Consider the following 15252-nt stretch of genomic DNA (forward strand, 5'->3'; position numbering starts at 1 on the left):
TCTGCACAGCATCCAGCGACCACCTAGATGGCCTAGGGGGTCTCATTTTCCCCCGTCAAACGGCTTGCCCGATCTAAGGCTAATTTCTTTCTTTTTATCGGCACCAGGCTTAAAACTCAGTTTAAGGTGATCGTTCCGGGCTATGTTTGACTCCAGAGTTGAACCTGTCATCCCGCCTTTCCTCAGCAAATCAAGCTACCCATCTCAAGTCTCATGAGCTGAGGACGGCAAAGTCCCTGTGGGCTTAGGACAGTCAAAGAAACCCCTGGGCTGCATGCTAAGCCCCTTTTCGGCTTCACTTTCCGAAACCTGCCCCAGCTTGCGATTCGTTTTTTTCTCACTTCTTGCCCCCATCTCCCACCTTGCCTCATGGTCTCCCCTCCTCTGCGCACCTGACAGTTTGCCTGCCCTTCCACTGCCTGTCTCCAGACTTTCCAAGGAGAAAAGGCAAAGCACTAAAGCGGGCCGGGCAACGGGTCAAGTTCCGCTTTCGGCGGCTAGCAGGAAGGTAGCGTGGCCGAGCGGTCTAAGGCGCTGGATTAAGGCTCCAGTCTCTTCGGAGGCGTGGGTTCAAATCCCACCGCTGCCACTTTTCCTGGCCTTGCATTTTAAAGAAGAACGTAACGTTGACCTCTTCCTTCATTAGTGCCACCTCTGTCGCAATGAGCAAGCGGATGGTATGCCACACCCTGCAGGAAAAAGGTTTCGCTTCTGACGTCTTGCTTTTCTGGACATCCAGTCTCAAGTTTCCCATCTGGAACGGCGCTCCCTGCTGCTTTGTGAAGGCTTGCTGCAAGAGCCTTCGAAACCCAGGAGCTCTTGCGTTGAGCTGTGACGCATCCTGGGAAGACCTCCCGTTGCAGCGGAATGAGCCCCACTTCCAGGGCGTGCTGGTAGCAAATTTCCCACAGCCCACAGGGAGCAAACGATCCCAGGTGTGATGTATCACCAGGAGAGGCTGAGATGAGAGTAAGGGTTCACGCGTGTGCCCGGACCAAGGTTAATGATGGGATTAGAGCTAGGGTTAGATGCAGGGAAAGAGTGAGAGTTATAATTAGGGATAAAGCTAACAGGTGATCATTACTCGTCATGTAACATGATACAAAGGGTCAGAAGAGGAACTGATTCAGGGTTACAATTTGGACTTCGCAGACAACAGGAGCACTAAATGGTGCTGAGGGGGACTCAATAAAGCGGACCGGCCGCCTAATGTAAGCAATTGTGCACAAATATTGTACGATGACTAGCGTTGCCGGTGCTTTTTTCTGAAAGAGTCAGTTCCTGGCACCCATTCCCTACTTGACTCAACCTAATCTTCAAGAATATTTGTCAAGAACTAAAAAAAATCCAGAAAAGGTTTAACCTCCCCGTCGGGGAATTGAACCCCGGTCTCCCGCGTGACAGGCGGGGATACTGACCACTATACTAACGAGGAGACGTGAGGGCATGAAATGAACAGCTGCTGATGTCTGCACAGCATCCAGCGACCACCTAGATGGCCTAGGGGGTCTCATTTTCCCCCGTCAAACGGCTTGCCCGATCTAAGGCTAATTTCTTTCTTTTTATCGGCACCAGGCTTAAAACTCAGTTTAAGGTGATCGTTCCGGGCTATGTTTGACTCCAGAGTTGAACCTGTCATCCCGCCTTTCCTCAGCAAATCAAGCTACCCATCTCAAGTCTCATGAGCTGAGGACGGCAAAGTCCCTGTGGGCTTAGGACAGTCAAAGAAACCCCTGGGCTGCATGCTAAGCCCCTTTTCGGCTTCACTTTCCGAAACCTGCCCCAGCTTGCGATTCGTTTTTTTCTCACTTCTTGCCCCCATCTCCCACCTTGCCTCATGGTCTCCCCTCCTCTGCGCACCTGACAGTTTGCCTGCCCTTCCACTGCCTGTCTCCAGACTTTCCAAGGAGAAAAGGCAAAGCACTAAAGCGGGCCGGGCAACGGGTCAAGTTCCGCTTTCGGCGGCTAGCAGGAAGGTAGCGTGGCCGAGCGGTCTAAGGCGCTGGATTAAGGCTCCAGTCTCTTCGGAGGCGTGGGTTCAAATCCCACCGCTGCCACTTTTCCTGGCCTTGCATTTTAAAGAAGAACGTAACGTTGACCTCTTCCTTCATTAGTGCCACCTCTGTCGCAATGAGCAAGCGGATGGTATGCCACACCCTGCAGGAAAAAGGTTTCGCTTCTGACGTCTTGCTTTTCTGGACATCCAGTCTCAAGTTTCCCATCTGGAACGGCGCTCCCTGCTGCTTTGTGAAGGCTTGCTGCAAGAGCCTTCGAAACCCAGGAGCTCTTGCGTTGAGCTGTGACGCGTCCTGGGAAGACCTCCCGTTGCAGCGGAATGAGCCCCACTTCCAGGGCGTGCTGGTAGCAAATTTCCCACAGCCCACAGGGAGCAAACGATCCCAGGTGTGATGTATCACCAGGAGAGGCTGAGATGAGAGTAAGGGTTCACGCGTGTGCCCGGACCAAGGTTAATGATGGGATTAGAGCTAGGGTTAGATGCAGGGAAAGAGTGAGAGTTATAATTAGGGATAAAGCTAACAGGTGATCATTACTCGTCATGTAACATGATACAAAGGGTCACAAGAGGAACTGATTCAGGGTTACAATTTGGACTTCGCAGACAACAGGAGCACTAAATGGTGCTGAGGGGGACTCAATAAAGCGGACCGGCCGCCTAATGTAAGCAATTGTGCACAAATATTGTACGATGACTAGCGTTGCCGGTGCTTTTTTCTGAAAGAGTCAGTTCCTGGCACCCATTCCCTACTTGACTCAACCTAATCTTCAAGAATATTTGTCAAGAACTAAAAAAAATCCAGAAAAGGTTTAACCTCCCCGTCGGGGAATTCTCCCGCGTGACAGGCAGGGATACTGACCACTATACTAACGAGGAGACGTGAGGGCATGAAATGAACAGCTGCTGATGTCTGCACAGCATCCAGCGACCACCTAGATGGCCTAGGGGGTCTCATTTTCCCCCGTCAAACGGCTTGCCCGATCTAAGGCTAATTTCTTTCTTTTTATCGGCACCAGGCTTAAAACTCAGTTTAAGGTGATCGTTCCGGGCTATGTTTGACTCCAGAGTTGAACCTGTCATCCCGCCTTTCCTCAGCAAATCAAGCTACCCATCTCAAGTCTCATGAGCTGAGGACGGCAAAGTCCCTGTGGGCTTAGGACAGTCAAAGAAACCCCTGGGCTGCATGCTAAGCCCCTTTTCGGCTTCACTTTCCGAAACCTGCCCCAGCTTGCGATTCGTTTTTTTCTCACTTCTTGCCCCCATCTCCCACCTTGCCTCATGGTCTCCCCTCCTCTGAGCACCTGACAGTTTGCCTGCCCTTCCACTGCCTGTCTCCAGACTTTCCAAGGAGAAAAGGCAAAGCACTAAAGCGGGCCGGGCAACGGGTCAAGTTCCGCTTTCGGCGGCTAGCAGGAAGGTAGCGTGGCCGAGCGGTCTAAGGCGCTGGATTAAGGCTCCAGTCTCTTCGGAGGCGTGGGTTCAAATCCCACCGCTGCCACTTTTCCTGGCCTTGCATTTTAAAGAAGAACGTAACGTTGACCTCTTCCTTCATTAGTGCCACCTCTGTCGCAATGAGCAAGCGGATGGTATGCCACACCCTGCAGGAAAAAGGTTTCGCTTCTGACGTCTTGCTTTTCTGGACATCCAGTCTCAAGTTTCCCATCTGGAACGGCGCTCCCTGCTGCTTTGTGAAGGCTTGCTGCAAGAGCCTTCGAAACCCAGGAGCTCTTGCGTTGAGCTGTGACGCGTCCTGGGAAGACCTCCCGTTGCAGCGGAATGAGCCCCACTTCCAGGGCGTGCTGGTAGCAAATTTCCCACAGCCCACAGGGAGCAAACGATCCCAGGTGTGATGTATCACCAGGAGAGGCTGAGATGAGAGTAAGGGTTCACGCGTGTGCCCGGACCAAGGTTAATGATGGGATTAGAGCTAGGGTTAGATGCAGGGAAAGAGTGAGAGTTATAATTAGGGATAAAGCTAACAGGTGATCATTACTCGTCATGTAACATGATACAAAGGGTCACAAGAGGAACTGATTCAGGGTTACAATTTGGACTTCGCAGACAACAGGAGCACTAAATGGTGCTGAGGGGGACTCAATAAAGCGGACCGGCCGCCTAATGTAAGCAATTGTGCACAAATATTGTACGATGACTAGCGTTGCCGGTGCTTTTTTCTGAAAGAGTCAGTTCCTGGCACCCATTCCCTACTTGACTCAACCTAATCTTCAAGAATATTTGTCAAGAACTAAAAAAAATCCAGAAAAGGTTTAACCTCCCCGTCGGGGAATTGAACCCCGGTCTCCATACTGACCACTATACTAACGAGGAGACGTGAGGGCATGAAATGAACAGCTGCTGATGTCTGCACAGCATCCAGCGACCACCTAGATGGCCTAGGGGGTCTCATTTTCCCCCGTCAAACGGCTTGCCCGATCTAAGGCTAATTTCTTTCTTTTTATCGGCACCAGGCTTAAAACTCAGTTTAAGGTGATCGTTCCGGGCTATGTTTGACTCCAGAGTTGAACCTGTCATCCCGCCTTTCCTCAGCAAATCAAGCTACCCATCTCAAGTCTCATGAGCTGAGGACGGCAAAGTCCCTGTGGGCTTAGGACAGTCAAAGAAACCCCTGGGCTGCATGCTAAGCCCCTTTTCGGCTTCACTTTCCGAAACCTGCCCCAGCTTGCGATTAGTTTTTTTCTCACTTCTTGCCCCCATCTCCCACCTTGCCTCATGGTCTCCCCTCCTCTGCGCACCTGACAGTTTGCCTGCCCTTCCACTGCCTGTCTCCAGACTTTCCAAGGAGAAAAGGCAAAGCACTAAAGCGGGCCGGGCAACGGGTCAAGTTCCGCTTTCGGCGGCTAGCAGGAAGGTAGCGTGGCCGAGCGGTCTAAGGCGCTGGATTAAGGCTCCATTCTCTTCGGAGGCGTGGGTTCAAATCCCACCGCTGCCACTTTTCCTGGCCTTGCATTTTAAAGAAGAACGTAACGTTGACCTCTTCCTTCATTAGTGCCACCTCTGTCGCAATGAGCAAGCGGATGGTATGCCACACCCTGCAGGAAAAAGGTTTCGCTTCTGACGTCTTGCTTTTCTGGACATCCAGTCTCAAGTTTCCCATCTGGAACGGCGCTCCCTGCTGCTTTGTGAAGGCTTGCTGCAAGAGCCTTCGAAACCCAGGAGCTCTTGCGTTGAGCTGTGACGCGTCCTGGGAAGACCTCCCGTTGCAGCGGAATGAGCCCCACTTCCAGGGCGTGCTGGTAGCAAATTTCCCACAGCCCACAGGGAGCAAACGATCCCAGGTGTGATGTATCACCAGGAGAGGCTGAGATGAAAGTAAGGGTTCACGCGTGTGCCCGGACCAAGGTTAATGATGGGATTAGAGCTAGGGTTAGATGCAGGGAAAGAGTGAGAGTTATAATTAGGGATAAAGCTAACAGGTGATCATTACTCGTCATGTAACATGATACAAAGGGTCAGAAGAGGAACTGATTCAGGGTTACAATTTGGACTTCGCAGACAACAGGAGCACTAAATGGTGCTGAGGGGGACTCAATAAAGCGGACCGGCCGCCTAATGTAAGCAATTGTGCACAAATATTGTACGATGACTAGCGTTGCCGGTGCTTTTTTCTGAAAGAGTCAGTTCCTGGCACCCATTCCCTACTTGACTCAACCTAATCTTCAAGAATATTTGTCAAGAACTAAAAAAAATCCAGAAAAGGTTTAACCTCCCCGTCGGGGAATTGAACCCCGGTCTCCCGCGTGACAGGCGGGGATACTGACCACTATACTAACGAGGAGACGTGAGGGCATGAAATGAACAGCTGCTGATGTCTGCACAGCATCCAGCGACCACCTAGATGGCCTAGGGGGTCTCATTTTCCCCCGTCAAACGGCTTGCCCGATCTAAGGCTAATTTCTTTCTTTTTATCGGCACCAGGCTTAAAACTCAGTTTAAGGTGATCGTTCCGGGCTATGTTTGACTCCAGAGTTGAACCTGTCATCCCGCCTTTCCTCAGCAAATCAAGCTACCCATCTCAAGTCTCATGAGCTGAGGACGGCAAAGTCCCTGTGGGCTTAGGACAGTCAAAGAAACCCCTGGGCTGCATGCTAAGCCCCTTTTCGGCTTCACTTTCCGAAACCTGCCCCAGCTTGCGATTCGTTTTTTTCTCACTTCTTGCCCCCATCTCCCACCTTGCCTCATGGTCTCCCCTCCTCTGCGCACCTGACAGTTTGCCTGCCCTTCCACTGCCTGTCTCCAGACTTTCCAAGGAGAAAAGGCAAAGCACTAAAGCGGGCCGGGCAACGGGTCAAGTTCCGCTTTCGGCGGCTAGCAGGAAGGTAGCGTGGCCGAGCGGTCTAAGGCGCTGGATTAAGGCTCCAGTCTCTTCGGAGGCGTGGGTTCAAATCCCACCGCTGCCACTTTTCCTGGCCTTGCATTTTAAAGAAGAACGTAACGTTGACCTCTTCCTTCATTAGTGCCACCTCTGTCGCAATGAGCAAGCGGATGGTATGCCACACCCTGCAGGAAAAAGGTTTCGCTTCTGACGTCTTGCTTTTCTGGACATCCAGTCTCAAGTTTCCCATCTGGAACGGCGCTCCCTGCTGCTTTGTGAAGGCTTGCTGCAAGAGCCTTCGAAACCCAGGAGCTCTTGCGTTGAGCTGTGACGCGTCCTGGGAAGACCTCCCGTTGCAGCGGAATGAGCCCCACTTCCAGGGCGTGCTGGTAGCAAATTTCCCACAGCCCACAGGGAGCAAACGATCCCAGGTGTGATGTATCACCAGGAGAGGCTGAGATGAGAGTAAGGGTTCACGCGTGTGCCCGGACCAAGGTTAATGATGGGATTAGAGCTAGGGTTAGATGCAGGGAAAGAGTGAGAGTTATAATTAGGGATAAAGCTAACAGGTGATCATTACTCGTCATGTAACATGATACAAAGGGTCACAAGAGGAACTGATTCAGGGTTACAATTTGGACTTCGCAGACAACAGGAGCACTAAATGGTGCTGAGGGGGACTCAATAAAGCGGACCGGCCGCCTAATGTAAGCAATTGTGCACAAATATTGTACGATGACTAGCGTTGCCGGTGCTTTTTTCTGAAAGAGTCAGTTCCTGGCACCCATTCCCTACTTGACTCAACCTAATCTTCAAGAATATTTGTCAAGAACTAAAAAAAATCCAGAAAAGGGTTAACGTCCCCGTCGGGGAATTGAACCCCGGTCTCCAGCGTGACAGGCGGGGATACTGACCACTATACTAACGAGGAGACGTGAGGGCATGAAATGAACAGCTGCTGATGTCTGCACAGCATCCAGCGACCACCTAGATGGCCTAGGGGGTCTCATTTTCCCCCGTCAAACGGCTTGCCCGATCTAAGGCTAATTTCTTTCTTTTTATCGGCACCAGGCTTAAAACTCAGTTTAAGGTGATCGTTCCGGGCTATGTTTGACTCCAGAGTTGAACCTGTCATCCCGCCTTTCCTCAGCAAATCAAGCTACCCATCTCAAGTCTCATGAGCTGAGGACGGCAAAGTCCCTGTGGGCTTAGGACAGTCAAAGAAACCCCTGGGCTGCATGCTAAGCCCCTTTTCGGCTTCACTTTCCGAAACCTGCCCCAGCTTGCGATTCGTTTTTTTCTCACTTCTTGCCCCCATCTCCCACCTTGCCTCATGGTCTCCCCTCCTCTGCGCACCTGACAGTTTGCCTGCCCTTCCACTGCCTGTCTCCAGACTTTCCAAGGAGAAAAGGCAAAGCACTAAAGCGGGCCGGGCAACGGGTCAAGTTCCGCTTTCGGCGGCTAGCAGGAAGGTAGCGTGGCCGAGCGGTCTAAGGCGCTGGATTAAGGCTCCAGTCTCTTCGGAGGCGTGGGTTCAAATCCCACCGCTGCCACTTTTCCTGGCCTTGCATTTTAAAGAAGAACGTAACGTTGACCTCTTCCTTCATTAGTGCCACCTCTGTCGCAATGAGCAAGCGGATGGTATGCCACACCCTGCAGGAAAAAGGTTTCGCTTCTGACGTCTTGCTTTTCTGGACATCCAGTCTCAAGTTTCCCATCTGGAACGGCGCTCCCTGCTGCTTTGTGAAGGCTTGCTGCAAGAGCCTTCGAAACCCAGGAGCTCTTGCGTTGAGCTGTGACGCGTCCTGGGAAGACCTCCCGTTGCAGCGGAATGAGCCCCACTTCCAGGGCGTGCTGGTAGCAAATTTCCCACAGCCCACAGGGAGCAAACGATCCCAGGTGTGATGTATCACCAGGAGAGGCTGAGATGAGAGTAAGGGTTCACGCGTGTGCCCGGACCAAGGTTAATGATGGGATTAGAGCTAGGGTTAGATGCAGGGAAAGAGTGAGAGTTATAATTAGGGATAAAGCTAACAGGTGATCATTACTCGTCATGTAACATGATACAAAGGGTCACAAGAGGAACTGATTCAGGGTTACAATTTGGACTTCGCAGACAACAGGAGCACTAAATGGTGCTGAGGGGGACTCAATAAAGCGGACCGGCCGCCTAATGTAAGCAATTGTGCACAAATATTGTACGATGACTAGCGTTGCCGGTGCTTTTTTCTGAAAGAGTCAGTTCCTGGCACCCATTCCCTACTTGACTCAACCTAATCTTCAAGAATATTTGTCAAGAACTAAAAAAAATCCAGAAAAGGGTTAACGTCCCCGTCGGGGAATTGAACCCCGGTCTCCAGCGTGACAGGCGGGGATACTGACCACTATACTAACGAGGAGACGTGAGGGCATGAAATGAACAGCTGCTGATGTCTGCACAGCATCCAGCGACCACCTAGATGGCCTAGGGGGTCTCATTTTCCCCCGTCAAACGGCTTGCCCGATCTAAGGCTAATTTCTTTCTTTTTATCGGCACCAGGCTTAAAACTCAGTTTAAGGTGATCGTTCCGGGCTATGTTTGACTCCAGAGTTGAACCTGTCATCCCGCCTTTCCTCAGCAAATCAAGCTACCCATCTCAAGTCTCATGAGCTGAGGACGGCAAAGTCCCTGTGGGCTTAGGACAGTCAAAGAAACCCCTGGGCTGCATGCTAAGCCCCTTTTCGGCTTCACTTTCCGAAACCTGCCCCAGCTTGCGATTCGTTTTTTTCTCACTTCTTGCCCCCATCTCCCACCTTGCCTCATGGTCTCCCCTCCTCTGCGCACCTGACAGTTTGCCTGCCCTTCCACTGCCTGTCTCCAGACTTTCCAAGGAGAAAAGGCAAAGCACTAAAGCGGGCCGGGCAACGGGTCAAGTTCCGCTTTCGGCGGCTAGCAGGAAGGTAGCGTGGCCGAGCGGTCTAAGGCGCTGGATTAAGGCTCCAGTCTCTTCGGAGGCGTGGGTTCAAATCCCACCGCTGCCACTTTTCCTGGCCTTGCATTTTAAAGAAGAACGTAACGTTGACCTCTTCCTTCATTAGTGCCACCTCTGTCGCAATGAGCAAGCGGATGGTATGCCACACCCTGCAGGAAAAAGGTTTCGCTTCTGACGTCTTGCTTTTCTGGACATCCAGTCTCAAGTTTCCCATCTGGAACGGCGCTCCCTGCTGCTTTGTGAAGGCTTGCTGCAAGAGCCTTCGAAACCCAGGAGCTCTTGCGTTGAGCTGTGACGCATCCTGGGAAGACCTCCCGTTGCAGCGGAATGAGCCCCACTTCCAGGGCGTGCTGGTAGCAAATTTCCCACAGCCCACAGGGAGCAAACGATCCCAGGTGTGATGTATCACCAGGAGAGGCTGAGATGAGAGTAAGGGTTCACGCGTGTGCCCGGACCAAGGTTAATGATGGGATTAGAGCTAGGGTTAGATGCAGGGAAAGAGTGAGAGTTATAATTAGGGATAAAGCTAACAGGTGATCATTACTCGTCATGTAACATGATACAAAGGGTCAGAAGAGGAACTGATTCAGGGTTACAATTTGGACTTCGCAGACAACAGGAGCACTAAATGGTGCTGAGGGGGACTCAATAAAGCGGACCGGCCGCCTAATGTAAGCAATTGTGCACAAATATTGTACGATGACTAGCGTTGCCGGTGCTTTTTTCTGAAAGAGTCAGTTCCTGGCACCCATTCCCTACTTGACTCAACCTAATCTTCAAGAATATTTGTCAAGAACTAAAAAAAATCCAGAAAAGGTTTAACCTCCCCGTACAGGCGGGGATACTGACCACTATACTAACGAGGAGACGTGAGGGCATGAAATGAACAGCTGCTGATGTCTGCACAGCATCCAGCGACCACCTAGATGGCCTAGGGGGTCTCATTTTCCCCCGTCAAACGGCTTGCCCGATCTAAGGCTAATTTCTTTCTTTTTATCGGCACCAGGCTTAAAACTCAGTTTAAGGTGATCGTTCCGGGCTATGTTTGACTCCAGAGTTGAACCTGTCATCCCGCCTTTCCTCAGCAAATCAAGCTACCCATCTCAAGTCTCATGAGCTGAGGACGGCAAAGTCCCTGTGGGCTTAGGACAGTCAAAGAAACCCCTGGGCTGCATGCTAAGCCCCTTTTCGGCTTCACTTTCCGAAACCTGCCCCAGCTTGCGATTCGTTTTTTTCTCACTTCTTGCCCCCATCTCCCACCTTGCCTCATGGTCTCCCCTCCTCTGCGCACCTGACAGTTTGCCTGCCCTTCCACTGCCTGTCTCCAGACTTTCCAAGGAGAAAAGGCAAAGCACTAAAGCGGGCCGGGCAACGGGTCAAGTTCCGCTTTCGGCGGCTAGCAGGAAGGTAGCGTGGCCGAGCGGTCTAAGGCGCTGGATTAAGGCTCCAGTCTCTTCGGAGGCGTGGGTTCAAATCCCACCGCTGCCACTTTTCCTGGCCTTGCATTTTAAAGAAGAACGTAACGTTGACCTCTTCCTTCATTAGTGCCACCTCTGTCGCAATGAGCAAGCGGATGGTATGCCACACCCTGCAGGAAAAAGGTTTCGCTTCTGACGTCTTGCTTTTCTGGACATCCAGTCTCAAGTTTCCCATCTGGAACGGCGCTCCCTGCTGCTTTGTGAAGGCTTGCTGCAAGAGCCTTCGAAACCCAGGAGCTCTTGCGTTGAGCTGTGACGCGTCCTGGGAAGACCTCCCGTTGCAGCGGAATGAGCCCCACTTCCAGGGCGTGCTGGTAGCAAATTTCCCACAGCCCACAGGGAGCAAACGATCCCAGGTGTGATGTATCACCAGGAGAGGCTGAGATGAGAGTAAGGGTTCACGCGTGTGCCCGGACCAAGGTTAATGATGGGATTAGAGCTAGGGTTAGATGCAGGGAAAGAGTGAGAGTTATAATTAGGGATAAAGCTAACAGGTGATCATTACTCGTCATGTAACATGATACAAAGGGTCACAAGAGGAACTGATTCAGGGTTACAATTTGGACTTCGCAGACAACAGGAGCACTAAATGGTGCTGAGGGGGACTCAATAAAGCGGACCGGCCGCCTAATGTAAGCAATTGTGCACAAATATTGTACGATGACTAGCGTTGCCGGTGCTTTTTTCTGAAAGAGTCAGTTCCTGGCACCCATTCCCTACTTGACTCAACCTAATCTTCAAGAATATTTGTCAAGAACTAAAAAAAATCCAGAAAAGGGTTAACGTCCCCGTCGGGGAATTGAACCCCGGTCTCCAGCGTGACAGGCGGGGATACTGACCACTATACTAACGAGGAGACGTGAGGGCATGAAATGAACAGCTGCTGATGTCTGCACAGCATCCAGCGACCACCTAGATGGCCTAGGGGGTCTCATTTTCCCCCGTCAAACGGCTTGCCCGATCTAAGGCTAATTTCTTTCTTTTTATCGGCACCAGGCTTAAAACTCAGTTTAAGGTGATCGTTCCGGGCTATGTTTGACTCCAGAGTTGAACCTGTCATCCCGCCTTTCCTCAGCAAATCAAGCTACCCATCTCAAGTCTCATGAGCTGAGGACGGCAAAGTCCCTGTGGGCTTAGGACAGTCAAAGAAACCCCTGGGCTGCATGCTAAGCCCCTTTTCGGCTTCACTTTCCGAAACCTGCCCCAGCTTGCGATTCGTTTTTTTCTCACTTCTTGCCCCCATCTCCCACCTTGCCTCATGGTCTCCCCTCCTCTGCGCACCTGACAGTTTGCCTGCCCTTCCACTGCCTGTCTCCAGACTTTCCAAGGAGAAAAGGCAAAGCACTAAAGCGGGCCGGGCAACGGGTCAAGTTCCGCTTTCGGCGGCTAGCAGGAAGGTAGCGTGGCCGAGCGGTCTAAGGCGCTGGATTAAGGCTCCAGTCTCTTCGGAGGCGTGGGTTCAAATCCCACCGCTGCCACTTTTCCTGGCCTTGCATTTTAAAGAAGAACGTAACGTTGACCTCTTCCTTCATTAGTGCCACCTCTGTCGCAATGAGCAAGCGGATGGTATGCCACACCCTGCAGGAAAAAGGTTTCGCTTCTGACGTCTTGCTTTTCTGGACATCCAGTCTCAAGTTTCCCATCTGGAACGGCGCTCCCTGCTGCTTTGTGAAGGCTTGCTGCAAGAGCCTTCGAAACCCAGGAGCTCTTGCGTTGAGCTGTGACGCGTCCTGGGAAGACCTCCCGTTGCAGCGGAATGAGCCCCACTTCCAGGGCGTGCTGGTAGCAAATTTCCCACAGCCCACAGGGAGCAAACGATCCCAGGTGTGATGTATCACCAGGAGAGGCTGAGATGAGAGTAAGGGTTCACGCGTGTGCCCGGACCAAGGTTAATGATGGGATTAGAGCTAGGGTTAGATGCAGGGAAAGAGTGAGAGTTATAATTAGGGATAAAGCTAACAGGTGATCATTACTCGTCATGTAACATGATACAAAGGGTCAGAAGAGGAACTGATTCAGGGTTACAATTTGGACTTCGCAGACAACAGGAGCACTAAATGGTGCTGAGGGGGACTCAATAAAGCGGACCGGCCGCCTAATGTAAGCAATTGTGCACAAATATTGTACGATGACTAGCGTTGCCGGTGCTTTTTTCTGAAAGAGTCAGTTCCTGGCACCCATTCCCTACTTGACTCAACCTAATCTTCAAGAATATTTGTCAAGAACTAAAAAAAATCCAGAAAAGGTTTAACCTCCCCGTCGGGGAATTGAACCCCGGTCTCCCGCGTGACAGGCGGGGATACTGACCACTATACTAACGAGGAGACGTGAGGGCATGAAATGAACAGCTGCTGATGTCTGCACAGCATCCAGCGACCACCTAGATGGCCTAGGGGGTCTCATTTTCCCCCGTCAAACGGCTTGCCCGATCTAAGGCTAATTTCTTTCTTTTTATCGGCACCAGGCTTAAAACTCAGTTTAAGGTGATCGTTCCGGGCTATGTTTGACTCCAGAGTTGAACCTGTCATCCCGCCTTTCCTCAGCAAATCAAGCTACCCATCTCAAGTCTCATGAGCTGAGGACGGCAAAGTCCCTGTGGGCTTAGGACAGTCAAAGAAACCCCTGGGCTGCATGCTAAGCCCCTTTTCGGCTTCACTTTCCGAAACCTGCCCCAGCTTGCGATTCGTTTTTTTCTCACTTCTTGCCCCCATCTCCCACCTTGCCTCATGGTCTCCCCTCCTCTGCGCACCTGACAGTTTGCCTGCCCTTCCACTGCCTGTCTCCAGACTTTCCAAGGAGAAAAGGCAAAGCACTAAAGCGGGCCGGGCAACGGGTCAAGTTCCGCTTTCGGCGGCTAGCAGGAAGGTAGCGTGGCCGAGCGGTCTAAGGCGCTGGATTAAGGCTCCAGTCTCTTCGGAGGCGTGGGTTCAAATCCCACCGCTGCCACTTTTCCTGGCCTTGCATTTTAAAGAAGAACGTAACGTTGACCTCTTCCTTCATTAGTGCCACCTCTGTCGCAATGAGCAAGCGGATGGTATGCCACACCCTGCAGGAAAAAGGTTTCGCTTCTGACGTCTTGCTTTTCTGGACATCCAGTCTCAAGTTTCCCATCTGGAACGGCGCTCCCTGCTGCTTTGTGAAGGCTTGCTGCAAGAGCCTTCGAAACCCAGGAGCTCTTGCGTTGAGCTGTGACGCATCCTGGGAAGACCTCCCGTTGCAGCGGAATGAGCCCCACTTCCAGGGCGTGCTGGTAGCAAATTTCCCACAGCCCACAGGGAGCAAACGATCCCAGGTGTGATGTATCACCAGGAGAGGCTGAGATGAGAGTAAGGGTTCACGCGTGTGCCCGGACCAAGGTTAATGATGGGATTAGAGCTAGGGTTAGATGCAGGGAAAGAGTGAGAGTTATAATTAGGGATAAAGCTAACAGGTGATCATTACTCGTCATGTAACATGATACAAAGGGTCAGAAGAGGAACTGATTCAGGGTTACAATTTGGACTTCGCAGACAACAGGAGCACTAAATGGTGCTGAGGGGGACTCAATAAAGCGGACCGGCCGCCTAATGTAAGCAATTGTGCACAAATATTGTACGATGACTAGCGTTGCCGGTGCTTTTTTCTGAAAGAGTCAGTTCCTGGCACCCATTCCCTACTTGACTCAACCTAATCTTCAAGAATATTTGTCAAGAACTAAAAAAAATCCAGAAAAGGTTTAACCTCCCCGTACAGGCGGGGATACTGACCACTATACTAACGAGGAGACGTGAGGGCATGAAATGAACAGCTGCTGATGTCTGCACAGCATCCAGCGACCACCTAGATGGCCTAGGGGGTCTCATTTTCCCCCGTCAAACGGCTTGCCCGATCTAAGGCTAATTTCTTTCTTTTTATCGGCACCAGGCTTAAAACTCAGTTTAAGGTGATCGTTCCGGGCTATGTTTGACTCCAGAGTTGAACCTGTCATCCCGCCTTTCCTCAGCAAATCAAGCTACCCATCTCAAGTCTCATGAGCTGAGGACGGCAAAGTCCCTGTGGGCTTAGGACAGTCAAAGAAACCCCTGGGCTGCATGCTAAGCCCCTTTTCGGCTTCACTTTCCGAAACCTGCCCCAGCTTGCGATTCGTTTTTTTCTCACTTCTTGCCCCCATCTCCCACCTTGCCTCATGGTCTCCCCTCCTCTGCGCACCTGACAGTTTGCCTGCCCTTCCACTGCCTGTCTCCAGACTTTCCAAGGAGAAAAGGCAAAGCACTAAAGCGGGCCGGGCAACGGGTCAAGTTCCGCTTTCGGCAGCTAGCAGGAAGGTAGCGTGGCCGAGCGGTCTAAGGCGCTGGATTAAGGCTCCAGTCTCTTCGGAGGCGTGGGTTCAAATCCCACCGCTGCCACTTTTCCTGGCCTTGCATTTTAAAGAAGAACGTAACGTTGACCTCTTCCTTCATTAGTGCCACCTCT

General features: G+C 51.6%; 13 non-coding genes across 13 annotated transcripts; 10 read left to right on the forward strand and 3 right to left on the reverse strand.

Annotated features, from left to right (window-relative positions):
• The first annotated feature begins 507 nt into the window (after positions 1-507).
• Positions 508-589, forward strand: TRNAL-AAG (transfer RNA leucine (anticodon AAG)). The gene has a single exon. It is a non-coding gene; the product is annotated as a tRNA-Leu (tRNA).
• Positions 590-1363: 774 nt separating this feature from the next.
• TRNAD-GUC (transfer RNA aspartic acid (anticodon GUC)) lies at positions 1364-1435 on the reverse strand. Its single transcript has one exon. It is a non-coding gene; the product is annotated as a tRNA-Asp (tRNA).
• Positions 1436-1975: 540 nt separating this feature from the next.
• Positions 1976-2057, forward strand: TRNAL-AAG (transfer RNA leucine (anticodon AAG)). Its single transcript has one exon. It is a non-coding gene; the product is annotated as a tRNA-Leu (tRNA).
• Positions 2058-3433: 1376 nt separating this feature from the next.
• TRNAL-AAG (transfer RNA leucine (anticodon AAG)) lies at positions 3434-3515 on the forward strand. The gene has a single exon. It is a non-coding gene; the product is annotated as a tRNA-Leu (tRNA).
• Positions 3516-5741: 2226 nt separating this feature from the next.
• On the reverse strand, positions 5742-5813 carry TRNAD-GUC (transfer RNA aspartic acid (anticodon GUC)). The gene has a single exon. It is a non-coding gene; the product is annotated as a tRNA-Asp (tRNA).
• Positions 5814-6353: 540 nt separating this feature from the next.
• TRNAL-AAG (transfer RNA leucine (anticodon AAG)) lies at positions 6354-6435 on the forward strand. The gene has a single exon. It is a non-coding gene; the product is annotated as a tRNA-Leu (tRNA).
• A 1386-nt stretch (positions 6436-7821) lies between these two features.
• Positions 7822-7903, forward strand: TRNAL-AAG (transfer RNA leucine (anticodon AAG)). The gene has a single exon. It is a non-coding gene; the product is annotated as a tRNA-Leu (tRNA).
• A 1386-nt stretch (positions 7904-9289) lies between these two features.
• On the forward strand, positions 9290-9371 carry TRNAL-AAG (transfer RNA leucine (anticodon AAG)). The gene has a single exon. It is a non-coding gene; the product is annotated as a tRNA-Leu (tRNA).
• Positions 9372-10728: 1357 nt separating this feature from the next.
• Positions 10729-10810, forward strand: TRNAL-AAG (transfer RNA leucine (anticodon AAG)). Its single transcript has one exon. It is a non-coding gene; the product is annotated as a tRNA-Leu (tRNA).
• A 1386-nt stretch (positions 10811-12196) lies between these two features.
• TRNAL-AAG (transfer RNA leucine (anticodon AAG)) lies at positions 12197-12278 on the forward strand. Its single transcript has one exon. It is a non-coding gene; the product is annotated as a tRNA-Leu (tRNA).
• A 774-nt stretch (positions 12279-13052) lies between these two features.
• TRNAD-GUC (transfer RNA aspartic acid (anticodon GUC)) lies at positions 13053-13124 on the reverse strand. Its single transcript has one exon. It is a non-coding gene; the product is annotated as a tRNA-Asp (tRNA).
• Positions 13125-13664: 540 nt separating this feature from the next.
• On the forward strand, positions 13665-13746 carry TRNAL-AAG (transfer RNA leucine (anticodon AAG)). The gene has a single exon. It is a non-coding gene; the product is annotated as a tRNA-Leu (tRNA).
• A 1357-nt stretch (positions 13747-15103) lies between these two features.
• On the forward strand, positions 15104-15185 carry TRNAL-AAG (transfer RNA leucine (anticodon AAG)). Its single transcript has one exon. It is a non-coding gene; the product is annotated as a tRNA-Leu (tRNA).
• The last annotated feature ends 67 nt before the right edge of the window (positions 15186-15252 follow it).

The sequence above is a fragment of the Ambystoma mexicanum genome, unplaced genomic scaffold (genome assembly GCF_040938575.1).
Source record: "Ambystoma mexicanum isolate Mex_15411 unplaced genomic scaffold, UKY_AmexF1_1 Mex_scaf89, whole genome shotgun sequence".
NCBI lineage: Eukaryota > Metazoa > Chordata > Amphibia > Caudata > Ambystomatidae > Ambystoma > Ambystoma mexicanum.